General features: G+C 41.7%; 1 protein-coding gene across 1 annotated transcript in view; it reads right to left on the bottom strand.

Moving 5' to 3' along the window:
• The window catches only part of LOC116906170 (WW domain-binding protein 11-like), a 106,825-nt gene that overhangs the window by 1,740 nt on the left and 77,199 nt on the right, over positions 1-27,886 (bottom strand). The window lies entirely within an intron of this gene.

Below are 27,886 nucleotides of genomic sequence, written 5' to 3' on the forward strand. Positions count from 1 at the left end.
GATCCGCCGTGGCATGACTTCTTAATGATTGAAAATAATTTCACTGGGCAGACATGCATATTTCCCATATCTATTGCATTCCTCTGTTGTTGTACATGTTCCACAATTCAGCTGTTGTGTATAGGTTTGCAGGAAAAATTGATGCACAAGTATCTTAGGTGTTCGTTAACTTGCAGTTCTTGTGACAAACATCTAGGAGTGGTGTAGCTGGGTCATGTGGAATACTATATATTGTTGATTTTATGAAGACCTTTCATATTGACTTCCATAGTCAGTGGATGAGGTTATAGTTCTACCAGGAGTGTAAAAGAGCTTTTTTATTTTTTAGAAAGAAATATTTGTGGGGTGTGTGTTTGTGTGTGTGTGTGTGTGTGTGTGTGTGTGTGTGTGTGTGAGTGACATGCAGGAAAAAGGAATTGAATCCCCCTACATCTGTAGTTACAAGTAGCTGTGAGCTACCTGATATGGATGCTGGAAACAAACTGGGATCTTTTGGAAGATCAGGAAGCCATGTCTCTAGGCTGAGGGTTCTCTTTTGTCAAACCTCGTCAGCATTTCTTGTCCCTTGTCTTATTTATGATTGTAGACATCCAATCTTTAAAAGTGACTGCTGGTTTGAAAGATTCCTTTGCTTCCAGTTCAGCTCTGAGAGTGCTGCTTCCGCTTCCTGTGTCCACTGACTTAAGACAGTCTCCCAGGGCAGACATCTTTCTTCCTTGACTACCCCTCTATACATTTTAAGTCCACATCTGGACAGCTACAGATTTCCATGATAAATACATAGTTTCAGAGAATATATTTTTGGCATGTCTTAAATGCTGGCACTTAAAAATAAACATGTTCTATTGTTCTTTTTAAATTGCCCCTCAAGCCCAAATGCCATAGTGATTTGATGCTATTCTCTAAAAACTATGCAAACATGCTTTTCTTCAGTAGACAGAAAATGTCCCATCATCCCTTTCTATCCCCGAACTTCTCATTCCACTTTCTCTGCAGAATTTATCCCAAAGTAATGCAATTTTATGCTTGAAAGTTTTTATTACTCATTTCTGTATCATACTTCTCTGCAACAGAAACATGAATATAAATTGTTATAACATTTTAAAACATTTCATGTGTCTAAAAGGTTCTGAGTATTGAAAAATTTCCTCGGGATTGAATTATCATTAAAATTACTACAATTACATTCAAGGAGAAAAACAATATAACTATATTGTATGTTTTGATATATAATTATTAAAAACAAAAAATGAAATTATATTAGAAATGTATCTTCTATGAGATGGATAGGAGTTTAAAAAAGCTCATGAATCTCTGGGTGAATATTAGTCATTGCAACCAATATACATGGTTTTGTATCAATTACAACCTCTTTTTTTATTAAGAGACAAGTCCCAAAACCTTTGTAAATATAAGTAGATAAAGATGCTATGTGGTCTTGATGCATTTAAATTATTTGAGCAACGTCCAAGTCAGATATTAAAAATCATTTGATGATCTAACATCAAAAATGATTTTTAATGACTTATCTGTTTACAGCTTAATTAAGTCCTCCTTAAATTACATGGAAACCACAGACCTGGAAGCTTGTTACCCATGAGAAGGAGTTTGTTACTCAGCCATTAGGCTGTTAAATTGTCAATGGGTTTGTTGCCTAGTTATTAGAGAGAGTTATAATCTCAGTGCTTCTATTTATCTGCTTGTTAGACCCCTACAACTTTACATTCTAGGAGATATCATGTCAAGATTTGGGATGATGCTTTTCTTTTGTTAGACAGGAGAAGGGCTATTGTGAAGGGAAAACAGGGAAGTAGGGAATTGCAAGAATCCTTTACATCCTTCAAAGAAGACACTTCGCAGCGAAATCTGGAGGAAAACTGGAGATCTTGAAGTTGATTCTCATGTGGGGGTATGTTGTGTGTGTGTGTGTGTGTGTGTGTGTGTGTGTGTGTGTGTGTGTGTGTGAATTCAAATGCACATGCATGTGTGCACATGCATGTGTGCACATGCATATGCAGTGGATACTGGATGTCCTTCCTGAGGCACTGTCCATTCTCTCTCTCTCTCTCTCTCTCTCTCTCTCTCTCTCTCTCTCTCTCTCTCAACAGGGTCTTTGTCTGGTCTGGAAATTACCACGTAGGCTAGGGTGGCTGGCAAGTGAGTTTCAGGGATCTAACTATCTCTGCTGAGATTACAAAGGCCCACCAACACACCTGGATTTAAAAAGGGAAGTATTCTAGGATCAAACTCAGGTCCGTGTGCTTGTAAGGCAGACACTTAATTAACTGAGCTATCTCCCCGGACCTGGATATTGATTCTTACAGATCCATCATGCCCCTGAACCAAGTGCACTATATCCCTAAGGGAATGGGCATGCCAACTGGAAAGCTGTCCAAATGGATGTAAAACCCAGAGATGGGAACACTCTTGAATAGGATGGATTTGTCTGAGTTTCCTATACGTCTTACCTCTCACTTAGTGTGGTGCTCTGTGTTAAGTGACTTATAGATACCAGCTTACTTGAATAACCCAAAAACATTCCTGTTCAGATCAGCTTAGAGGAAATGGCAGTCAGGAAGTACTAAAGCTGGAGATCTGAGATTACAGAACCTGTGCTCCTTAGGCTCTGTGTTAACCTGTATCCTGGATCTCAGAGCAGTGAATCCAGCTCTTCATCCTAGGTCCAGCCTGGACTATAGTTGATTTTGTTTTTGTCTGTTTCAAAACAAGTTTCTCGAAAGCAGGGCTTCTCAAATATTCGTATGTATGAGAATCAAGTTCACATTCCTAAAACACAGATGGCAGGCTGGGGAGATGGCTTGTATGTGTGGCGGTTTGAATAAGATTTAGTGTGGCCCCATAGGCTCATATATTTGAATGCATAGTCATTAGGGAGTGGAACTACTTGAGAAGGATTAGGAGGTGTGACCTTCTTGGAGTAGGTGTGGCCTTGTTGGAAGAAGTGTGTCATTGGTGGTACAAAAGCCTAAGCTAGGCCCAGCGTCTCTCTTCCTGCTTCCTGTGGCTCCAGACGTAGAACTCCCATGACTCTCTAGCACCAATCTGTTTGCTTGCGGCTATGCTTCCCACTATGATGAGAATGGACTCACCTTTGAAATTGTAAGCAAGTCCCCAGTTAAATATTTTCTTTTATGAGGATTGTCACGATCATGGTGTCTCTTCACAGCAATAGGACACTAAGACAGGTGGTAAGGTGCCTTTTAGAGAATGAGGACCTGGTATGATCCCTTAGAAACCATCTGAAAACAAAGTGAACAGCCTACCACATGCTTGTAATTCTAGCGCTGGGGAGGGCAACAGCCGGTCCAGCCTAATTGGTGAGTTCTAGGTCAAATGAGAGATCCTGTCTCAAAAAAATAAACCTCATAGAAGCAGGTGTTTGTGGGATGGGTGGGGGGTGGGATAGCGAGTTTCTGGAGGGGAAACTGGGAAGTGGGATAACATTTAAAGTGTAAATAAAAGTGCAATTATAAAAAAGATGTAAGCATCAAGAATAACAACAACAAAAAAAAGATAGCACCTGAGGAATGATACCTGAGATTGACACCTATATCTGGCTTCCACACACACTGGCCCATGTATGTAGCAGGTGCATCTGTTGAGTGGCCCCAGGGATTTCCATGATTGGGGTTTGGGGGTCAGGAAGAAAGGGCGATGTACATACAGACATAGAAAGGCTGGGACTAGGTGGACTGGGCTCTGATGGAACAGCTGTGACACCTCAGAAGCTTAGGATGTATATTATATAGAATTGAACATGGATGCAAAGTTATTACATATTTCTGAAAAAGGAGGCAGGGTTATTGCACACAAATAAACAAGGAAGAATGGCTGTTATATATAGCAGAAGGAGGAGGCAGGTTTAGCTGATCTCCGTTGGGGAGCACTCTTCGGGCCATGATGCTACAGTGGACATTTTCTGCCCATCCTGTCATCATCTGGACATGGGCCAGAAGAAGACTTTGGAATCCTTCTTAGTCTGAGGTGTTGGGGTCCTTAACATGGCCTGTGTCAAACAATATACATTCACATAGGCCTTCACATGTCAGGGTTTCCTCTGCTCCTCACATGCGGACTTAGGCGTGAACGTGCGGGATAGAGCTGTCCGTGACTCCGTAGATATGGTTGATGGTGGGAATTTGCCTTTTTAATGAGTTTCCAGGTCTAGGAAGCACATTTGAGACCCTCTCCTCTCCAGCACAGGTAGCTTCAGGTGAGAGGTTAAGTTTTTCAACTCATTGAGAGACTGGTGTTTTCTCCTTTATGTTTCTTTCAGTGCTGAAGGCTTTACCTGCCTAGAAGTGAGTATATTTACATATGCATGATGTATGGATCTGTCAACACTGGAAATTGGTGCTGTAGCAATATTTGCTAGCTAGAGACTTCCTGTGTATTTTTGTTTGTTTGTTTCTGTGTTGTACTAGGTAGGCTTATGTAATGGGCATTGTGTACGTATGTTTTTTTAAATTTTTTTTCTATTTGCACAGGGAGGTCATCTGTCTTTGCCATTTGTCCCTCTGTCCAGATGGAATGCCTTAACTTTATTCTTAATCTCTTGCTTCAACCTTCAAGACCTCTTTTCAGGCAGTATCTCTCCAAGGTTTTCAAGCTGGATAAAATCCATCTTCTTGGATCTTCTCTCCCACACATAGCCTTCTTCAGCAGGACCTGCTTCCCCTTCTCATCCAGACACTTTGTGAATGGTCAAACCTAGGACTATAGGCATAGACCACCACACGTGCTAAAGATCGAACTCAGGTCTCTATGCATGCTGGGTAAATGTTTTGCCAACTGAACTACATCTCTAAACTCATACTGTATACTTTTCCTGTACTTTCTGTATTAGAGTAGTGGACCATAGATGGGATTTTCTGAAATGAAGGTGTGACCTAAAAATGATTGAGGCAGGGGTCTATGCAGGGTCACCTCCCCTGCTCCAAATCAGAATGGCTCCTCTGTGCATTTACTGTCATTTTATAAACATTGTCTAATTGAAGTTATAGAGGGCCATCAGTTGCTTTTGTGCAAGTAGGTTTTCTTAGGAGATCTGGCTTCATCTGGGGTAAGCCAGCTCTGCTGCCTCTGTTCCAGTTTAGCATAGTCTCCTGGGACCCAGAACATGGTCAGTTCTGTAGTAGACACCAACAGATATAAACCTCTGCCTTTCCTCTCATGGATCCCACAGGGGACGTGCAACCGTATTCATATAGGACTGTAACTTCTATTTCTACTTTATTGAGATAAGGCAAGGGTGTCCTAGTTTCATTTCAAGAGGTTTGTTTCAACATATGAATCCAGATTACAGTTCATCTGTGCCGAGAATTCAAGGCAAGGACTTCAGCTAGTCAACTCGCAGCCACAGTCAAAGGTGGAGGGAAGTGAGTGAATGCAGGGATGTGTGCACGCTTGTGCTCATTTTCTGGCTTTCTCGCTTGGCTCATCTCAGCCCACTCTTAACACAGCTCAGGATGCCTTCTCTAGGGAGTGGTGGTACCCAAGCGTGCAGAATGGAGCAGGAAGGGGGTAAGACAGTTATTGTGAGTTTGAAGAAAGACATTCTAGAGAGAATCTGTGCTGGATAGTTTTATGTCAACTTGACATAAGCTACCATCATCTGAGAGGAGGAAACCTCAGGTAAGAAAAGGCCTTCTTAAGAGCAGGCTACAGGAAAGTTTGGAAGACATTTTCTTAATTAGTGTTCAATGTGGGAGGGCTCAACTTATTGTGAGTGGGGTCATCCTTGGGTTGGTGATCTTGGGTTCTATAATAAAGCAGACTGAGCAAACTATGGAGAGCAAGCCAGGAAGCAGCTCCCCTCCATGGCCTCTACATCAGCTCCTGCCTCCAGGTTCCTGTCCTGTCTAGTTCCTGTTCTGACTTCTTTTAGTGTTGCAATACAATGCAGAAGGGTAAGCTAAATAAACCTTTTCCCCCTCAGCTTGCTTTTTGGTCACTGTGTTTCATAGCAGCAAGAGAAACCATAACAAAGACACGGAACGCAGCATGCAGCCCAGGGGATGATAGGCAGTGGAGGGTAAGCCTTTGTATTGTGAGACAATATTGCTTATTTGAAGTGCATGGTGGTATAAGATAGTAACTGTGTTATCCAATTTTCCAGCATTAGAATGAAATACCTGAGGCAATTAACTCATAAGAGAAACCGTCATGGTTCTGGAGGTTCCAGTCCATGCTGAATGACTTCATTGCCTTGGGAATGTGGGTAGGAGACCATAGTAGAAGCACACAGTGAACAAATTACTTATACCATGAACCAGGAAGCAGAAAAATTAAAAAGGAAGAGACCAGAGGTCCCCAAATCACCTTTGAGAGCATACCCTTAATACCTGAGGACTTCTTTTAGGTCCCATTTCTGAAAGACTCTGCTATCTCCCAAGAGAGTCACCTTGAGAAGCATGCCTTTAATATAGGAATCTTACCTTTGGGGAACATTCAACTTCTGAATTATGCAAAGAACCAAGCAGGGCAATGGTTTAAAATAGCACTTTGGTCTCCCAGGACACATTGGCAATGTTTGCAGACATTTTGGGCTGCTACACTTGGGACAGGGGTTCTTTGGGTATATAACTGGCATAGGGTAGAAGCCATCCATACTGCTAAACCTTGTACAGTACACGGGATCCAGTGTATCCCAAATAGGCCACAGACCAACAATCCCATTGTTCAGAAACCTTTATTTAGAGGTATTGACAAGAAAGAAGAAATAAGCACGTTATTAATTAATAGTATGCCGTAATTGAAAGTAGTTCATGAAAACTACCCCTGGGCTCTTTTCCCTTCTCTCCAAGTAAACTGTTTAACCTCCTTCCCATTGTTGTTCTTTTCTTTGACATGAATTTGCAGGTGTGTCTCTGCAGTTGTCTTCTCTTTGGCTTAATATGGTCCAGGGCTACAACGACACTGGAAGATTGCTTGGACAAAGAATAGTACCTGGAGGGGAACACGGACTTCTTGACCCAAACATTGTCTTTGCCTTTGTGTCTCCTAGGCTGAAAACTGGCTCTCCACTCTCACAGTTTATGCATTTATGTGGCTTTGTTACATTCTAACCTGTCAAGTCCAAGTCCGGTTTGTTTTTCAGGGGCATGATAGATACATTTGTTTAGCTGGGGAGTGACAGCACTGAGTGATGTTAGTCCCTGTAACATAATTTCTCTGGAATTATTTGGAAAAATCATACTTTAGTCACATTCACTTTTTTTTAGGACACTGCTAGGTTAAACCAATATTTTACTGAAAGTCTTCCTAAAGCTTTCATTGTTCAGACAAGTGGGTTAAATTTCCTAGAGAAGAGAGTAGCATATTATAGTCTCACACTTAATTGACCATGGGAAACAAGTTTTAAAATATGTATCAACAACTTAGTGCTCTGCTTAGAAAAGTATGGATTTGGAGCTATGCCACATGACTTCAAATCTCTTGTCTCTACCACTGAGGGACTTGTTTCTGTGGGTGGGACGTGCAACTTTCTGAAACCATTGTACTTCCTTCACTATATATTAGATGCCGTTACCCAATCTCACACTTTTGATCTGCTAGTCACATGGTTCTATGACTTTCTTTTTATTGACCTGGAATCCTTTCTTACTGGGATGCAATTGAGAGTCTAGATTAAAAGTGTTTTGTAATTTTCATATTCCCAGGTCTTCCCTGAGTTTGTGGGACATGATTGTGCTTAATAAATCATGGTAGTATGAAATGATCACTGACTAATGCTTATAATGCATTTGGTGAATGCTAATCCTCAAGTGGCTCCTTTATTCTTCCTCTGAGGGTCAAAGTTACCAGAAGAGGCAGAACCCCTGTCCCAAGTGTAGCAACCCAAAATATATGCAAACATTACCGATGTCCCATAGGAGGCCAAATTACTCTGTTTTAAACCATTGCCTTGCATGGTTCTTTTACATCTACGGGCACTTTGCTTCCATGGTGGTGACTTTAATGATATATATGGCAAGAGGATGCACCCACATTCATGCTCAATGCATGGGAAGGTTAGCTGGTAGGCACTTGAGGCTCCTTTAAGGAAGGTACAGTTATTTCTTATAACTTCACACCACAAAGAGACATTGGTTAATTCCCTCTGGAGTATTTCACCTAATTTAGAGTATCGTTAGTTAGGATTGGATGCTAAAACATTGTAGTGTTTAGCATCTTTAACTCTTGCTTCGTCTTTAAAGAACGGGAGTGAATAGGGGAGCCATTCAAAGCTCCTTGGTAGGCTCTTGGTAGGACACTTCCCATTTGCATCTGAATGTGCCAAATTAGGATGGATGCTGAAAGAAATATGCTCAGCAGAGAGTAAAATGGGGCCTGGGTTTGTCTTCTTCCTATCTTAGAGCAGTGTGCTCTATGGAAAGGACTTTGTACTGGGACAAGCAGATCTGGGTCTCAGTACCTGTATGATTGTCACTACATTTTCCTGTCCTTGGGACCAAGGAAGCATGGGTCTCTGGGATGTGTGGAGGCACCTTTGTGCTGCTGAGGTATGACTCCGGAACAGCTGAGGCTAGGCTAGAGGGATGGTCTAGACTTTAGATATGACCTATATGTTTTGGAAAGCAGAACTCAGACCAAGTGGGGAGGAGAGGATGGGTCATGGCCATTTGATGTGAAAAAGTTGATTCAGAGTGAGGGAGACTGTGAACAGATTCAGTTCCCACCAAGCAATACCTGCCTTCACTGTTTTACAGATGACTTCTTTGAAGTATATTATTTTATAGAATAGATTGTTTTAAATGAAACTTTTTTCAACATATACTTTGATCATGTTTCTTCCCTTCCCTAACTCGTTCCTGACCCTTGACACCTACCTTCCCACCCAACTTCATGTTCTCTCTCTTTCAAAACAAACAAAAAACCTCAAGCAGCAGCAACAAATAAAACCCATAAATACAAAGACAAAAATCGAACAAATAAAAAAGTGCAAACTAAGCAAAACACACACACACATACATACACACACACAGACAAACACACAGACACACACACAGACACATACATACACACACACAGACACACACATAGACACACACACACACACAGACACACACACACACACACACACACACAGACATACACATACAGACACACACACAGACACACACACAGACACACACACAGACATACACACACACACACACACACACACACACACACAGACATACACACACACACACACACATACACATACACATACAGACACACACAGACACACAGACACACACACACAGACACACACACACACACACCCTATGGAATTTGTTTTGTGTTAGTCAATTACTCCTGGGCAAGGAGCCTGCTCTGCTGCTCTAGAATGTGGCTGATATACCCTGTGACACTCCACTGGAGAAAACTGATTTTCCCTTTGTTAGCAGGTATCATTTGCAAAAACTTCTTGGTTAGGGATGGTTCTGCTGTCCACTTCCCTCTCTCAGTGCTAGGACCCCATCTGGCTTGAACCTGTGCAGGTTTTATGCATGCTATCCATCTCTGTGAGTTCTTCTGTACATCAATCTTGTTGTATCTGGTACACACACACACACACACACACACACACACACACACACACACACTCACTCACTCACAGAAAAATCATCAAGCTAATACAGAGTTGTCATACATCTTGTTCTATGGCCTGAATATTGTTTCTCCAAAGTTTATATATTGATGTCTTCTCCCTACTGTGTCATTTTAGGATGTGGGACCTCTGGTGATTGATTAGAACATGAATAAGATTAAGTCTTCATTTCCCCAATGTAGGGGAATGCCAGGGTGTTGAGGTTTGAGTGGGTGGGTGGGAATGGGACAGACAGGGGGAGGGGAGGGGGGAAGAGGAGAGGGGGGAAAGAGGACAACATTTGGAATGTAAATACTTAAAATATCCAAAAATAAAATTATTAAAAAAGATTATTAGTTTTATAAAATAGGCTCAGGGAACCGCCTTCTCCTTTTCTACCAAGTGAAGATGCAGCAGGAAATGGGTCCTCCTACGTTCAATGTTGTTAAATATTAAATCTGCCTGTTTCTAGATCTTAGATTTCCCAGCCTTCAGATCTGAGAGGGTATATTTATGTTGTTCACTTTTTTTTGCTGGAGTGATATGAATCAAAATCTATTAACCTAGTTAAGGGTACTGATAACCCAGTTAAGAGTATTGATAACAGTTTAAGAAAACAACTCACCCATGTCTAGCTTGGTGAACAGCGAGTATACTGGAATGACTTACAGAACCGTGGGTGACTAAAGGTGTCTGTATTACTGAGAATCCCACCCCAGCAAGGTTGACAACTCACTCTAGAGTTCTCTGTCCACTTAGAGGCAGCCCCACTGAAGAGCCTCTTGCCAGTCAAATGTTTACTGCTATATAATCTTAGGGAGGAGGCTTGTGATTCTTGCAAATTTTGTGAGTTCCGTAAGCCTGGTAAATTCTCTTCACTTCCTGAATCTTATAAGTTTCCTTCCTCCCTAGAGGAAGGAATGTTTCAGTTTGGAAGAAATAGCTACACTGCATTTATAAAATATCTAGTATACAACATTTAGTTAGCAGCCCAAATACACCAAGGCACACTGGTTCTACTAGGATCAGCACTCTGGTACTGCAGGCTTACTTACTGTAATTCTTACCTAGCCTTTCTTTTTCTATTGTAAGATGCTATGTAGATTATCACAGTTCATGTAAGCTCCTGTTGACCATGGCAATTTTTTGTTTTTGATGACCTTGTTTTTTGTTTGAAAGCTTTGAAGACTAACCAGCCAGTCAGGCATTTTGTAGGAGATACCTTGACTGGGGTTTGTCTGATGTGGGTATTATGGCTAGACGTGGGTTGTGGATTTGGGGTAAGAACAAAATGTTCCTCCTGGAACACTGTCTGGAAGGGAAGGCACTTGGAGTGTGTTTGTGCTTCTGTCCCCAGCCTGCTGCCATTGTCTTCTACATCAGTCCTTGGTCACTGTTATATGTTTTTTATGTTGGATCAGCTGGCTGGTGTGGTTTGGCCTCCTGTTTCTTATCCTAATGGTGTTGTGCCAGTTTGGACCAAGGAGACAACATGAGGCTTGCTTTCCTTTCACACCCTTGCCAGGCATTGCTAATTGAAGAGGGCAGTTCTACCTGGCAAAGACAGCCACGGTCTCAGAACTCCTATTAGCTTATAATTGTGGATAGTGGGTTAGACAAGCAAGCTCATGGTTTGCCACCACTAGACTATCTAGTCTTTTGTGTCTTTTTAATGGAGTCATTCTAGAGTTTAAAGAATCAGATTTTTGTAATTCATTCATTACTCACTCAACAAATATTTATGAGGGTGTCCATGTAGCAATGATTGCGTTAGATGAAAGAGAGTTGGTCTTTGCTTTGTGGGAACTTACAGGCTCTAAGCACTTAGATAAATGTCAGATGTTGTATCCAAGATACTTTTGCTACAACATAAATAATCAGAATTATCTGGTGATGGAGAAGGGAGAAAGCAGATGTCAATAAGTATCTTGTGTAATATTTAACTATATTGCTCCATTTGGTCTTCTCAATCACCTTATACATTAGGCAATATTTTTAATGCATAAATGATAAAAACAAGGCATATAGGTGAAAGTTGCCTCATACCAGAGAGTGATAACTGTGAAAGCTGAGATTTCACCAAAGGCAATGACTTTAATACCATACCACACCTCTATGTTCTCCAATAAAGAGGGAATATCTAGGGCCAGAGAAGGGGCTAGTTCAGTTTGCAAAGTACTTGCCTTATATCCATGAGGATTCGAGTTTGATCCCCAGAACACACACATAGAAATGTTGTGTATGGTGGTGTGCTTTTGTAACCCCAGTGTTGGGGAGGTGGAAACAGGATTCCTGGAGCTCACTGGTCAGCCAGTCCAGTCAGTCAGTGAGCTTAGGCCAATAATGGATCCTATGCAGACAGTGTTCCTGAGGAAGATACCTGACGCTGTCTTCTGACCTCCACAAGCACATGCTCCTGTACATGTGTGCACTGGCATCGACACCTGCACATGCATCAATTAAAAGAGGGAGTATCTTCATTAAAGAAGGAAGGGCAGGTCAAATGCCATTCAGGAGGAAAAAAGGAGTCTGGGATAACCTTACAGCCATCCTAGCCTCTATGTAAGGATAAGGTTGGTAGTCAGTCAACCACAACAAGCAGACTTCTGTCTGGGTTAGTGATGCCCATGAGGCCAGTCTTCTCTCATGGATCATAGATCATACCAAACCAACCATTCTTCCTAGAATAACTCAAACTTCTGGTGTAACCAGTCTTTTTGGTTTCTACCAACTTCTTAAAGCTTTATAATCTCCCCCTAAGCTCCCAAGATGCCTTGAGGTAGGATGTTTCTAGAAAGAAGTCTGCTGGGGTTTGAATAAGTGAATCCTTCTAAAATACATGTTGAAATGTAGCCTCGGGGTGATGGTGCTAACAAATGGAGCCTTAGGCCATGAGAGTGGGATTAGTACTCTTGAGGTTGAAGGGAGTGTCTTAGTCTTAGTGCAGTTCTCCCAGGTTGCCGTGTGTGTGTGTGTGTGTGTGTGTGTGTGTGTGTGTGTGTGTGTTTTGGAATGTTCCATTTCATGGTACTAAAGTCTTAAGCTGGTAATACTATTTTAACAAAAGACCTGAGTCTAGGTAGTCTATAAATAATGGAAATACATTTTCTTGCTATTCTAGAGGCTGGGAAATCAAAAATCAAGATCAAATCAGGGTGTTAGTAGACTTAGTGCCATGTTTCTGATTGTAACGTGGCACCCTGTTGCTGTTCCCATACCTGGTAAAGACAGAAAACCAACAACTTTTCCTTCATAGTAGAAGAGTCAGAAAGGCTCCCTGGGGAAGACAGGTTTTCCCACTTCATCCTTCCTTAGTTGCCTACGGTTCTTTGCATAGGGTTGAGGCCTCCTGGGCTTTCCCCATCCACTTTAGCATGTTTACTGTGTTATTTTTGTTCAGCTCATTCTTAGGCAGCCATGCTGGTGAGACTTTATGGATGTAGCTTCTGATATCCCTAGGAGACACAACCCTACTCTTCCTCTCGCTCTTACAGTCTTTCCACCCAATCTTCCACAATGACCCATAAGCCTTAGGTTGGGGAATTATACTATGACTATATCATTTGGGACTGGGCTCCACAACTCAGTGGTTTGGTTGGTTGTGGTTTTCTGTAATGATCTGTTGCAAAGAGAAGCTTCCTTGATGGGTGGTGTGTGTGTGTAACTGGAAAAGACAAAGAGGACAATGTAGGGTGTATAAAAAGAAGCAATATGGAATGTTTGTGTAATCCATGGCAAGAAAGATGGAGGCTAGAGCCAGGGTTGAGAGCCAAGGACTGAGGCTTTGTGGCGGTTGCCATGCTTAGACCTGGAATACTGGAAGAGTTTTGTTCATGGATAAGAGAATTGCTGTAGTTTGTATTGGGAACACCCTAAGGTCTATGTGTTGAAGGCCACTGGACTATGTAGAACTTTTAGAAGGCTGGGCTTCATGAGAAAAGATTGGATTTTAGGGGCTTTACTCTTAGAGGTGATATTGAAAATCTGATACCCCACATTCTCTCCTTCCCATTGGCCATGAGGTGAATAACTTCTTCCTCTGCCTCATGCACCTGCCATGATGGATGTCCTACTACAGGTCCAGAAACAGCAGCAATAACTAACCATGAGTGGAAACTCTGAGACCACGAGAGACCTCTTCCTATAAGTCAATTATATCAGATCCTGCTTACAGTGACAGAAAATTGACTAAAACAATAATAAACTTAAAGATGACAGGCCTGGAAGATACAGGGTGGGTTGACCTGAAGCAACAGGCTTCTTGACTCTTCTGACAGGAGGACTTCTGAGACTATATTTTCCAAAGTCAGAGAGCATTCAATTTTGCCTGTGAAGCTTATGAGGAGGCATGGGTATCCTCAGTGGGATGGAGGAGGGAATAGTTCCAAAGTCTTGTACATTTAGCTCTTCTGGAAGTCCTTAAGATGCAGTCCTGGGAGGTGACTTTCCTCTCTTGTCTAGTAAACTTGGGAACACTGTGTTTTGCTCCCTCATTCTGAGCAGTGGTGAGCACTTTAAAGGCCTTGTGATGAGGAAGGGTTATTACCACCCAACTCTTTTCAACTTTCCTTTCCCTAGTGTCTTAGTTAGCATTTTATGGCTGTGAAGAGCCACCATGACCACGGGGAGTCTTATAAAGGAAAACATTTTATTGGGGCTGGCTTAATCCATTATCATCATGGAGGGAAGCAGGGGAGTACACAGGTAGACATAGTGCTGGAGAAGTAGCTGAGAGTTCTACATCTTGATTGGCTGACAGTAGGAAGAGATGTCTATACTGGTCCTGACTTGAGCATCTGAGACCTCAGAGCCCATCCCCCAGAGACACACTTCCAACAAGATCACACCTACTCCAGCAAGGCCACACCTAAGAGTGCCACTCCTTCTAATAGTGCCAATCCTCCTAGTAGTGCCACCCCTCAGGAGCCTATGGGAACCATTTTCATTCAAGCCACCACACATAGGGAACCAGAGACCCCTCTATAATTGAAGTTTCAAAGGGGATACTGGTTCACTAGCCAAGATCTTTGGGATAGATATGTTTAGAAGTTCAGGGTTCTTTTAGATTCTAAAAAGATAACCCAGGTCAGGCATTGGTGGCACAGGCCTTTAATCTCAGCACTCCAGACATAGAGCCAGGTAGATCTCTGAGTTCAAACAAGCTTGGCCTACAGAGCTCTAGGACAGCCAGAGCTGCACAAGAGAAACTGTCTCAAAACAACAACAACAACAACAACAACAAACAACAAAAACAACAAAAACCCAATCCAGCTACCCAGTTATAGACCATCTATATCTCAATATTTTCATACCATAGACAAAAGAGCATTTTATATTTCACCAGAGAAACATTTACTTATTCACATATAGGTAGATAAATGAAGACCATGAATGGCCTAATAGCGATAGTAAGGTTATGATCAAGTATCATTCCCCCAAGTTGATAGAAAATTAAAAAAAAAAAAACTCTTTTAGTTTTGTATTTTTGTGTTTATATTGCCCTAGAAAAATAGTCTAGTTTGGATGCTATATACAGAAATGCCTCATAGTTCCAGGGGCTACAACTACAAGATCAAGGTGTCTGCAAAGGTAGTTTTCATTCTGAGACCCCTCCTCTTGCATGATAGGGCCTGTTAGCTCCCTGTGAACCCATGTGACTTTAAGGCACAAGCAGGGCTGGGGCTGGAAGATGTATACACTTTGGCAGACTGCCCCTTATAAGGCTACTAATGCTGTTGGAGCAGGCACCTCCTCTTACGGGTAACCATAACTACTTTGTTAGGCCCATCTTCCTATACAGCCACACTAGGGATTAGAGCTTCAGCCTATATATCTGGGGGGAAGGACAGAAACATTGAGTCTATAACAAGAAATGTGAAGGTTTTAAAAAGCATGACCTGGCTGTGTAATTATGCTGGGCTTGAACTCACACTTTTGCTGCCTCAGCCTTCTAAATAGCTAGGATTACAGTCATGTTCCTCCATGCCTGGCCCAGGGATGATCAATAGGCAATTGTGCCTGTATCTTTAGAGCATGCTCGCTGAGGTCCAGCTGTAATGATCTTTTTGTTCCTTAAATTGCTTCATTTGTTTGAGTTGGGCAGGATTTTTGTATGAGTGTCTTATCCCAGGTCCTTGAAAGTCCTGTCTGGTTCCCTACCAGGCTTTTCGATGGCCGACTTACTGTCATCTCTCCTGATCACTCTGTCTCAAGCTGGTTTCTGATGGTCCTTTGATTCTTGGTGATGATCTTCTGGATTGATCTTAATCTACTTACTCCAGGGAAACTAAGATCATCTCCACTCTACCGTTCTATGTATGCCCACAGCCCAGCCCTGTATCAGATGCCTCACATGTGATAACAGATGATAGTGTTGGGTTAATGCTCTCATCAGATACTGGCTTTGTGTGTTCCTGTAGCATATTTTGTCTTTATCATTTTCATTTTATTAAGATAGAGTTTTCATGCCATATATTCTTGACCACACTTTCCCCTGTCCCAGGGTCTCCTGGATCTACCCAGCCACCCCAATTCACATCCCTTTTTCACTTTCATTAGAAAACAAATAGGTAATAAAAGCAAGAAAACATATGAACCAGAATAGGACAGAGCAAATAACCAATAAGAAACAAACAAACAAACAAACAAAAAGAGTCAAAGAAAAAGCATAAGAAAAACACAGATGCCCACACTTCTTGCACACATAGAGATCCCATAAAAACACAAAATCGGAAACCATAATATTTAAGAAAAGACCTTTAATATTAAGTAACAACATCACCCCTCAGATTATTTTTATAGATTCGTTGAAAAAAAAATCGAATTCTGGGTCTTCTCTTCTGTCCCTAGACAGATATGATGGCCATCTAGCCTATTGTGACTAGGAAGACTTCTGATGGGCACTGGCCCTCTATCTCAGTCTACCACAGTGTCTGCTCCTGGGACTCATGTGTCACCTTCAGGCCATAATTCAGTTGCCATCAATTCCCTTATTATTAATGCTTAAAATTACTTGGGTGGGTTGTTTTAATGCCAGCTTTAGAGCTTGCTTTGTAGTGTTTATTTTGGTTGTTTCTCTGAAAAGAGGCTCCTGGAATGTGTTGCAAGGTTGCTGAAAAATCCCTCACTGGGCTCATCCTAAATAAGAGTTTCCTGGCAGCAAAAGCCTTTGACTCAATTCTTAGGCAATTCCTAGTACAAAATATATTCCAGATACCAGGCAGGTACTTCTCAGTGTTTAGTAACTCAGACCCATACACTTAATTTAAGTGCATAGTATGCTCTTATATTAATATATAAGTACATAGTATGCTCATTCAATCATCCATCCATTCATCCATCCTTCTATCCATCAGTCAACATTTTATTGAGAGGTGAGCAGGTACCAGGAATAGGTATTAGTATAGGGTTATAATAGACACGTTGTTGTACAAGATAGTATAATGGGGAGTGGGTACATAGTAAAAATCCCACCAGACCTAAGACATACAAAGCTGTCTGAGAGAATTTGATATAGACAGATGTACCAGGTAGAGTTTCCTTAACTGGAAATGAAGGGCTCCTTCTAGATAGTGGGAGCAGAAGTATCCCACGATGTCATTCTGGGAATTAAGGGAAGATTTGTAAGCTGTAAGCCAGTGAGGCCCTTGCTCACCAGTGGGGAAGCTGGGAACCTAAGCATGGCTCTTAGATAAACAAATGTTGGCTATCCTTATGTAACAGTCCCAGACCGCAACACCTAGAAGGAATGAGACTAGAGACAGTTGTGTTCAGATCTTAGCAGTGAATGCTGTCTTATGAACCATTGCTGGGTTGGCAGGAGTGCTGACACCAAGGGCTAAAACTTAAAGAATAAATGCCATCAAATACTAGATCTTTACCCATTGTCTCCATGGAATCCCTTCAGGGTGGCAATGGGGCAGCTGTTTGTACAAGTCAAACATTGACTCAGCTGCCTTAGCAGTAGGTGGGGGTGGTAGAGAGTAGGGAGGGGGAAGAAGGAGGAGGAGGCAGGGGAAACTGGCAGGGAAAGAACTGGGGAGAGCCATCTAAGGGTTAAATCCTCCTGCCTGAGCCTGCCCTCTTTCTGGCAGAGGCTGTATTTATAGATGGGATAATTACAAGGCTTTGAAAACAGCGCTGAAGTGTGGGACTGGTGGGTGGGGGTGGGGATGCTTAGGTCCCACCTGCTTGTAGGAGACAGTCTCCCACAAGCTCCCTCTCTCTCTTAGGCACCTAACAAAACTGTTGCAATGGTGCCCACCAGGCACTTGGTGGCATTGTATTTAAATTCCAGACTCTCAATACCAAATAACACAGTGAAATCAACTTTCCTGTGCTCCATGTGGGGCACCTGAGCTCAAGTGTCCCTGACCCCCAAGTCCCCTCTGAAATCCCATCAACATTTTATTTTTTGCATGGTCTCAGTCAATGTTTGAAAATCCTGATTTTTTTTTTAATAAATATTTTTTTTTTTATTAACTTGAGTATTTCTTATGTACATTTGGCAAACATCCCCTTCCCTCCCCCTTCCTTATGGGTGTTCCCTCCCCCACCCTCCCCCATTGCCGCCCCCCCTGACAGTCTAGTTCACTGGGGGTTCAGTCTTAGCAGGACCCAGGGCTTTTTCCACTGGTGCTTTACTAGGATATTCATTGCTACCTATGAGGTCAGAGTCCAGGGTCAGTCCATGTATAGTCTTTAGGTAGTGGCTTAAAGCTCTGGTTGCTTGGCATTGTTGTACATATGGAGTCTCAAGCCCTTCAAGCTCTTCCAGTTCATTCTCTGATTCCTTCAACGGGGTCCTTCTCAGTTCAGTGGTTTGCTGCTGGCATTCGCCTCTGTATTTGCTGTATTCTGGCTGTGTCTCTCAGGTTCGATCTACATCCGGCTCCTGTCGGTCTGCACTTTTGCTTCATCCATCTTGTCTAATTGGGTGGCTCCTATGTATGGGCCACATGTGGGCAGGCTCTGAATGGGTGTTCCTTCAGTCTCTGTTTTAATCTTTGCCTCTCTTCCCTGCCAAGGGTATTCTTGTTCCTTTTAAAGAAGGAGTGAAGGATCCTCCGTCTTGAGTTTCATTTGTTCTAAGCCACTAGGGTAATTCAAGCATTTGGGCTAATAGCCACTTATCAGTGAGTGCATACCATGTATGTCTTTCTGTGATTGGGTTAGCTCACTCAGAATGATAGAAAATCCTGATTTTTAATCTTGATTTTTCTTATCTGCTTCATTTATCTTGTCTGCTGAATGTCTGATTTAGAGTAGTCATCTAATAAATATTTGTCACATAAAAGAGGGCTTGGTTAATAAATAGAAATACACGCAGAGAGAGACACAGGCACATACACAACATACGTACACAGAGAAAGACCCACATAGAGAAAACACAGACACACACAGAAAGACTGACACATGCATAAACACACAAGGAAAGAGAGACACATACAGACACACATACAACACACACACATATAGATACACACAGGAAGACAGAATCAGACATACACAGAGACATATACACCCACAACATATACACACAGAGAAAGACAGACAGACACACAAGCAGACAGACACACACATGGGATGAGGGAGTGAGGGAGGAAGAGAGAGAGAGAGAGAGAGAGAGAGAGAGAGAGAGAGAGAGAGAGAGAGAGAGAGACAGAGACAGAGAGAGAGAGAGAGAGAGAGAGAGACAGAGACAGAGACAGAGAAACAGAGACAGAGAGGATGCTGTCTGTTGGTGACTGGGCCTCTCTGCCGTGGATGAAGGCAGGGGCTTCACAGCTGAGGTTAATTGTTGCTGAGCTTCTGATTTTCAGTACAGATATCTAGATTCCTTTTTTATGTGAAATTTCCTGGTTTAAAAATTCTGGCAGCAAATGTACATTAAAAACAACAAGAAGCACAGCCCACAGAGTACAGGCCAAGCCCAGCCCAGCTGCAGGCTGGCGGGAGCCCACAGCCAGCAGCCTCTGCCCCCTCTCATCTGCCTTGGAAATGACACAGTGAACACTCGCTCCTTCCGCAGATGCTGCACTTTGGGGATTTTAAACATTTTCTTGCTGATAACTATTTTAATATTCATAGCGTTCAGGAGAGGGGGGGGGGATTGGATGCCTGTTGTAGAGCCCATCAGAAGCTCCATGAGCGGCAGGGAAGAGGCCAAGAGCTCTTGTTTCTGACCTGTAAGGTCCCATTCCTCTTTCTTTCCTTTAGCTCCCTCTCTGACTCTGGTTTAGGACATACAAAGAGGCTCTGTGCAGTGAGTGGGGAGAAGGAAATCCTATTTGGTGCCTCCCTCAGGTGTGGTGTGGCCCTAGGAGAACTTACCATCAACTTTGTGATAACAGCCTGTTCTGGGTACCCCTTGTTTGGAGCTTCATATGTTGTCACAATGAGCAATGACATAGACCCATCAGTACACACTAATTCTGATTTAGGCTTTAACAGCTTAGCAAGGGAAGGAGTGTCTTGTTTTGTCTCCAGATCCTATGGCCTAGTGACTTAGTTACTTTTCGATCTCATTACAGGTGGTTGTGAGTCAACATGTGATTGCTGGGAATTGAACTCAGGACCTCTGGAAGAGCAGTCAGTGCTCTTAACCACTGAGCCATCTCTCCAGCTCCTTAGTTACTTTTCTACTGCTGGGCTGAGACACTATGATTAAGGCAACTTATAAAGGTAAATGCTCATTGAGACTCATAGTCTCACAGGGTTAGAGGTCACGACAGCTGGCAGATCGACATGGCACTAGAGTAGTAGAGAAGAGCTTACATCTCAGTCAAAGAGAAAGAGAGAGAGAGAGAGAGAGAGAGAGAGAGAGAGAGAGAGAGAGAGATTGATTGAGAATGGTGCTAGATTTTAAAACCTCAATGTCCATCCCCAGTGACCCAACTCCTCTAATAAGGTCATACCTTCTAATCCTTCCCAAATACTCCCAACCAACTAGAAACCAAGTATTCAGATAGAAAAGCCTATGGTGACCATTCTCCTCCAAACAACCACACTCAGGGTCTCCCCTATACCAGACTGGGGCCACCATGAGTGAAGAAACAGGGATGAGTGTCCAATGAGTGAGTGAATGAATGAATCCTTACAGGTGGAGGCAGGGAAGACATCTCTAAAGAAATATCAATCAGGACAAAAGCCAAGGCTAACTTATTTTAGGGGCTTCTGTGTATTTTGAATAGTGTTTCTAACTGTGTAAAGTCAGAGCAATGACTTACATCTGTGAGGGCTTGGAGCATGTCACTTGATGATCATCCACTCATCACAACCCTGGGAGAAGGGGGTCATCATCTCTATTTTGTACACAGGAAACCAAGTCATTGGGATCAAGTAATTGTCCAGGTGGCTTTGGATATAAGTGCTGGGTTAGGAGTTGTCCCCTTTGTCTGGTTCAGAGCTCCTGGCCTCACCATCATGGATGATCAAAAGAGGGAGATTGTTGGAGGGGTGCTGTACTTCAGTTGTCCCCTCTGCCATGCTCTTATGCTAGAGCTTAGTACCGTGGAACCTTTAGCAGTGAGGCTCAGTGGGAAGTACCTAGCTCATTGAGGTACAGCTCTTATAGGGAATTCTTATGGGATGAGCTATTTTACCATATGAAACTCCTTCTCTTTCTCTCCCCTCCCCACTGTGATCCAACTCACCATTAGGCATTTTCCAGAGGCCGAATCAATAATGGATGGGGCTGCTAGGTCTTGGACTTTTGCCTTTCCAAATGAAGCTAAATAAACCTTCTCTCTTTATAAAGTCTCCAGCCTCAGGCACTTCATTATAGTAATGGAAAAAGAGACTCGCAAGGGGAGGCACTAGAAGTGAAAGGACTTAAAAATGTCAAGAAAGGAAGCTTGTGTGTGTGAACCAAGATGAGACAATGTAACAAAGAGGACCCCTGAAAGAAGAAAGGTAAGGGTTAGCTAAACACAGTTCAGGGAGCCTTCCTCTGCACAGCTATTCCCATGTGAACAGGGTGGAAGCTGACAGATTCAGCATTAGCCTGAAAGCCCTCTATGTACTAGGTAGAAATTTCTCTGGAGCCTGGCGAGACTACAGTTTATAAGCAGGGCTTGACCTTAGCTGCCAGCCAGGCTATGAACCTCTACACTTAACAGATCTGGCTGAGCCCTGGTCCCTGCTGAGATAGGTCAAAGTATTTAAAACTAGACACGAAACAACAGGATTGATCTTTTTTCCCCCTCAGTGAACTTAGTGCTCTGTGAAAGAAGTATATAATTACATGAGGTTATAGATGAGGGGCAAGACCCAGCACTCCTAGTATCTGTGTCCACCCTGGGTGGTCTGAACACTTGCTGCTACAAGTTCACATAGCCCATGTCTTTATTAAGGAGAGGAAGGTGAGGAGGCTGGAGGCACAGTCACTTACTTTTCTTCTTCTTCTTCTTCTTCTTCTTCTTCTTCTTCTTCTTCTTCTTCTTCTTCTCTTCTTCTTCTTCTTCCTCCTCCTCCTCCTCTTCTTCTTCTTCCTCCTCCTCCTCTTCTCTTCTTCTTCTCCTCCTCCTCCTCCCCCTCCTCCTCCTTCTCCCCCTCCTCCTTTCCTTTCCTCCTCCTCCCCCTCCTCCTCCACCTCCTCCTTTTCCTCTTCCTCTTGCTTCCTCCTCTCTTTTTCTTTCTCCTTTTCCTTCCTTTCTTTCTCTTTTTCCTTCTTCTTTGCCTATACTCATAGTAAGTACAATGGATAATAATGATTATCAATTTGACAGGATCTAAACATCCTAGAAGATGAACTTCTGGGCATGTCTATGATGGAGTTTCTAGATTGATTTCATTAAGATAAGAAGATACACCTAAATGTGGGCAGTACTATTCCCTAGGCTTGGATCCTGGACTGAATAAAAGGGAGAATTGAGCTGAATACCAGCTCAGAATCCATATCTTTCTACTTCCTGTGTGTAGACACATTGTAACCCCACACTCTTGCTGCAAAGGTCTTCCTACTATGGTAGTGTTAATCATTAAGGTGACAGAATCTAAAATAATCTAGGAGATGGGCTTCTGAGAATGCCTTCATTTGGGGATTGTCTTCATTGTATTAACAGAAACAGGAAGACCTGTCCACTGTGGGTGGCACCATTCCGTGGCTGGGATCCTGGACTATCTAGGTGGAGCAAAGGAGCTGAGCATCATCATCTGTCATCCACTGTTCCTTGATTATGGATGAGACATGACCTGTTGCTACCATGTCTTCTTCCCTGCTGTGATGGACTTGAACCTTGAACTGTGAAGCCAGAGTAGATTCTCTTTCCATTAAGGTGTTTTTGTTTGAGTATTTTATCATGGCAACAGAAAAATTAAGACACTTGCCGTAAGAGACTGTACCCTTGACCTATAAGATAAATTAAGCTATTCCTTCTCTAAGTTAGTTTTGTCACAATAATGAGAGAAGCAACTATAATAGTAAGAAAAACCATCTGTGTTAACACATGATGTAAATGAATGAAGTGGTATGAGCATCAAAGGCCTGTCAGTCATTGAGTAAGCCAGGCCAGTGAATGTGGGGAGGTGCTTAAAGTGGGATCAGAGTGACCATTCTCCCTTCTTATTAGCCTTCGTTAGTTTTGTATAAGAAATCACAAGAACAAGACTGTTGAGGGCTTTGGGGAAAGGTACTTCCTGCCTGAGATGTGAAAGTATGAACGGAAAAAGCCAAATTTTCTTCTTTATTCTTTAAAAAATGTTTCGTGTACTATTGTGTGATGGTGTAGTGCTGCCACTGTGGCAGCTATGGTCTGACTGTGAAGCAAAAGATAATACAGTGGAGGGTGGCAGGGGACTGGTGAAGTTACACGTCAGTCCCCTGATGGATCTGCTATTCTTACCTTGCATCCACATGCTTCTACCGACGATCTAGGAAGTAATAACTCTTCCTATCATTTAAACCACGGTTGGTCACATTTATATTCACAGTGGCTTGGGGTTACTATTACTGTGATGAAACTCCATAACCAAAGCAGCTTATAAAGGAAGGTGCATTTAATTGATTGGGACTTACTTACAACTTCAGAGGGTGAGTCTGTGACCATCATGATGGGATCATGGCAGCAGGCAGGCATGGTGCTGGAGCAGTAGCTGAAATGGTGTTCACAGATACTGACAGAAGGAGGAAGGGAGGGAGAGAGAGGGGGAGGGAGGGAGGGAGGGAGAGAGAGAGAATACTTCCCTCAACAAGGCCATATCCTTCCTAAACAGTTTATCAACTGTCAGCCAAACATTCAAATATATGAGCCTATGGGAACCATTTTCGTGCACATAAGGAGGCTATTCTCATTCATGTAAGGGGATCATTTTCATTCATATTAGGGGACCATTCTCATTCACATAACCATACTGAGGCAAACTTTATTGATTTAGAAGCATAAATGTAGAGGCTTGATTCCTAGAGCTTAGATATTATTTTAGTATTTATTTTTATTTTATTTATTTTATGTGTATGAGTTTTTTTGACAAGCATATGCATGCATGGTGCTCATTGGCTCCCCTAGGACAGGACTTATAGTTTTGAGTTATTATTTGGGTGTTGGGATTCAAACCTGGGTCCTCTAGAAAAGCAGCGATGTTTTTAACCATTGAGTCATTTCTCCAATTCCCTTAGTTTTTAATTTATGTGATGCATATGTATGAAGCCCAAGTGAGCAGGTACCCCTGGAGGCCAGAGGCATCAGATCCTCCTAGAACTAGAATTAGGGGCAGTTGGGAGCCACCTGGCATGGATGTTGGGAACTGAACTCAATCAAGGCTTTTGCAAAAGAAGAAAGAACCCTTACCTCTTGAGGCAACTGTTTATTTCTGAGTTTAGACTTATGAAAAAATTTCACTTATGTACCTGTATGTATATGTACATATGCATTTTGCATGTGAATAATATATATAATTATGTTTATATATACATAAATATGTATCCATCTCTATCTATCTATCTATCTATCTATCTATCTATCTATCTATCTATCGATCTATCTATCTGGATGCTTGTATGCCATGCATCATGGGTAGCGGTTAGATTTTACCACATGGATTTTGATGTTTGAACTCATATAGTCAACTTTGGTTATAAATGTCTTTATCTCCTGAACCATCTTGATGGCCTGCGTTTAGACTTTCTAAACTAGCTTCTAAGGGCATTGTTGTCAACAGACCATGGGTTGACTTGACTTTCCTTAGTGAGAAGGAATCAGAAAATAGAAGGGCTTCTGTTAGTATGGGGCTGATAGTTTGGACTTGGGTACCTTTCCTTTTGCGTGTTTTCATCTACTGACCTCCTTGTTTATTTTCCCTCTTATAAGACTTGCACCCCTGCCCCAAGCTCCTCTATCACATCTCTTGGTCAAGTAGATTGGAAAAGTCACTTGTGGGAAAGTAAACCCCCATAGCCCATCAATAGAGCATTGACTATGACTATGTATCTGTATATGACAAGCAGTAGAAAAGTTTATTTCTTTATGTAAGTTTCATTGTTTTGGGGGGACAGGCTCTCATGTAACCAAGACCAGCCTTGAACACATGATGGAGTCAATGTTGGCCTTGAACTCCTAAAGTTTCTGCCTCTACCTCTTGAGTGCTTAAGATTACAGGTACATAATATTGTACCTGGCTTCACACTGTTCTAATTACTGTTGCTTTGAAGTGAGTTTTGAAATAGGAAGGAATAAGTCCTTACTTTTAAAAATTCAAGATTCTACCTATTTTAAATCTCTTACATTAAATCTTACATACATTTTAAGATCAGTATGTCAATTTCACTAAAAATAAAGAGGCTGGAATTTTGATAGAATTTTTATTGGGTTTGTAGATTATGCAGAACAATTTAGGGAGTTTGTTGCCTTAGTAAATTTTCGGTCTCCTTATTGATGAACATGGGATGTCTTCCTAGTTTTTAGGTCTTCTTTAATTGATTTCAACTATTTTTGATGGATTTTTAGGGTATTTAATTTTTATAGCTTATTTATCCCTAAGTATTTTATTTTTGGATGTCATCATAAATAGACTGTAAACTTTTCATGTTTTGACTGTTTACTACAAATTAGGAGAAATATAATCAATTTTTAAAATTGATTTGGCCTTCTGAGATTTTTCAGAATTTTAGCAATTCATAATGAGATTTTTTTTTCATCTTAGTTGTTTCCCATCTCCAAGATTTCTGAACTAACTCTTATCCATTCATTTTAAGGATAAGTAGGCAGTGTGCTCAAAAAGCAAATAATCCCAATGAAAACAGACAGGCTCCATTCCCTATTGGCTCACTTTTGTTCTGAGTCTGAGGTATGGAACAAAATGAAAAACAGTGTCTGGTGACCTCAGGACAAAGGGAAAAGGAGTGAGAAGAGAGGGTCTTGGCAGAATAAATGAATAAAGAGTGAAAGCAAGAAAGGGAGATGAATATATGCTAGTAAAATAAAAAAAAAAAAACCAACAGATAGATGGAACATGATCAGAGGATGCATCTAGAGATACCACAGTAATACCTATTGCTCATAAACTTTTTTCTTTTATTCCTTGAGATTATAATTGCATCATTTACCCCTTCCCTTTCATATCCCCAACTCTAATCCTAATGCTAACCCTTCCTCCAAGTTCCTCTCCAAACCCCTTTATATACCTTGCTTGGCTGACCATTCTATATTGGATAAAAACTATCCATTTTATATCGGATAACCGATTGCTGTTCTCTTCCTTGAGGAAGACTATTTCTCTTACATTCCTTAGTTGCCTGTAGCTCTTTGTGTAGGGTTGAGGCCTTTTGAGCTTTTGAAATCTTGTCACTCCTTCTTCTGCAATGATCCCTGAGCCTTAGATGTGGGAATTGTACTATAGACGTGTCCTTTGGAACTGCTCATATTTCTGCATTTTGATTAGTTGTAGTTTTCAGTAATTATCTCCATCTGTTGCAAAACTTAGTGTCCTTGATGAGGGGTGAGGACTACACTTATTTGTGTGATTAGAATAGAGTTATTGACTCTATTGATTTAGTAAAGTGGTAGCTTTAGGTTCTCCTCCAAGATCCATGACTTCACCAGCCCTGGGTACCTGCCTAGGTTTCCAGTATCAGACATGATTTCCCTCTTGCTGAGTAAGTCTTAAAAACAACTTGAGATTTGTTGATTACTGCCAAGGTATGAGTGCTACTACTGCAACCTTTGAGGTTATCATGTCAGGCTTGTTATGATTCTGAGAGAACCACCTTGTTGATGTCATTGTGTTTGGGAACTTTCTCCATGAGCCAGGTCAGATACATGATGAACATCTTTAGAAAGTTCTGTCTGTAGTGATAGCTAATTTTTGTTGTTGTTGTTGTTAACTAGGCATAAGCTAGAGTAGTCTGAGAAGAGGAAACCACAACTTGGAAAACACTTCCATAAGATTGGCTTTCAGGCAAGCCTGTGGGGCATTTTCTTAATTAATCATTGATGTGGGCATGTCCAGTCCAGTCCAGTCCATTGTGGGTGGTACCTCCTTGGGAAGCTGAGCAAGACATGAAAGCAAGCCAGTAAGCAGCATTCGTTTATGCCCTCTGTCTTTCTGTCTTGACTTCCTTCAGTGATGAATTCTTACCTGGAAGTATAAGTGAATAAACTCTGAAGTGTAAGTGAATAAGTCCTTTTCTCCACAAGTTGCTTTTGATCATGTTGTTTTACCATAGCTATAGAAATGTCAATAAGACACCTATTAAAATGGTTCTCTTCCAGTGGTCTTGAATCTGATATTCTATGTGTGATAGGATCAGTCTTCCAAGTGAAATTCTTTGAGTGTCTTAATGTGGCAGTGGTACCTTCTTTTATCTCAAAATTTTGTATAATATAGTAATTCTCAGTTGGCTGTGGTCAGCATGCATCAGCTTGTGAGAACCAATTCCAAAAAAATTTGGAAGATGGCTATTAGTCATTAAAAATTAAGTTCTATAACTCATAGTTAATTTAAAATAAAAACTCACACATTTCTAAATATTTACTATATTTTACTGTTACCAATGACCTTGATATTGGGACAATCATATATAAATGGTGGGAATTTTGTAATATGGTGGACCATGGCCTATCTCTGAGTCTTTTGCTTTTATATCTATAGCTTGAATTGGCAGTGGTAGGGTAGGTACACCATGGAAATTGGCAAACTGAACATTTTGTGATGCCAATTGCACATTTTCCAGATACCATTGCTCTGGAATCATGTTGTTTTGGTTTTATTATCAAGGAAAAGGCACAAAGTATCAGTTTCTTGTATGACAAGAATCCTTTCAGGGTTGATATCTTACTTCATTTTCTGTTG

The sequence above is a fragment of the Rattus rattus genome, chromosome 7 (assembly GCF_011064425.1).
Source record: "Rattus rattus isolate New Zealand chromosome 7, Rrattus_CSIRO_v1, whole genome shotgun sequence".
In the NCBI taxonomy this organism is placed as follows: Eukaryota; Metazoa; Chordata; class Mammalia; order Rodentia; family Muridae; genus Rattus; species Rattus rattus.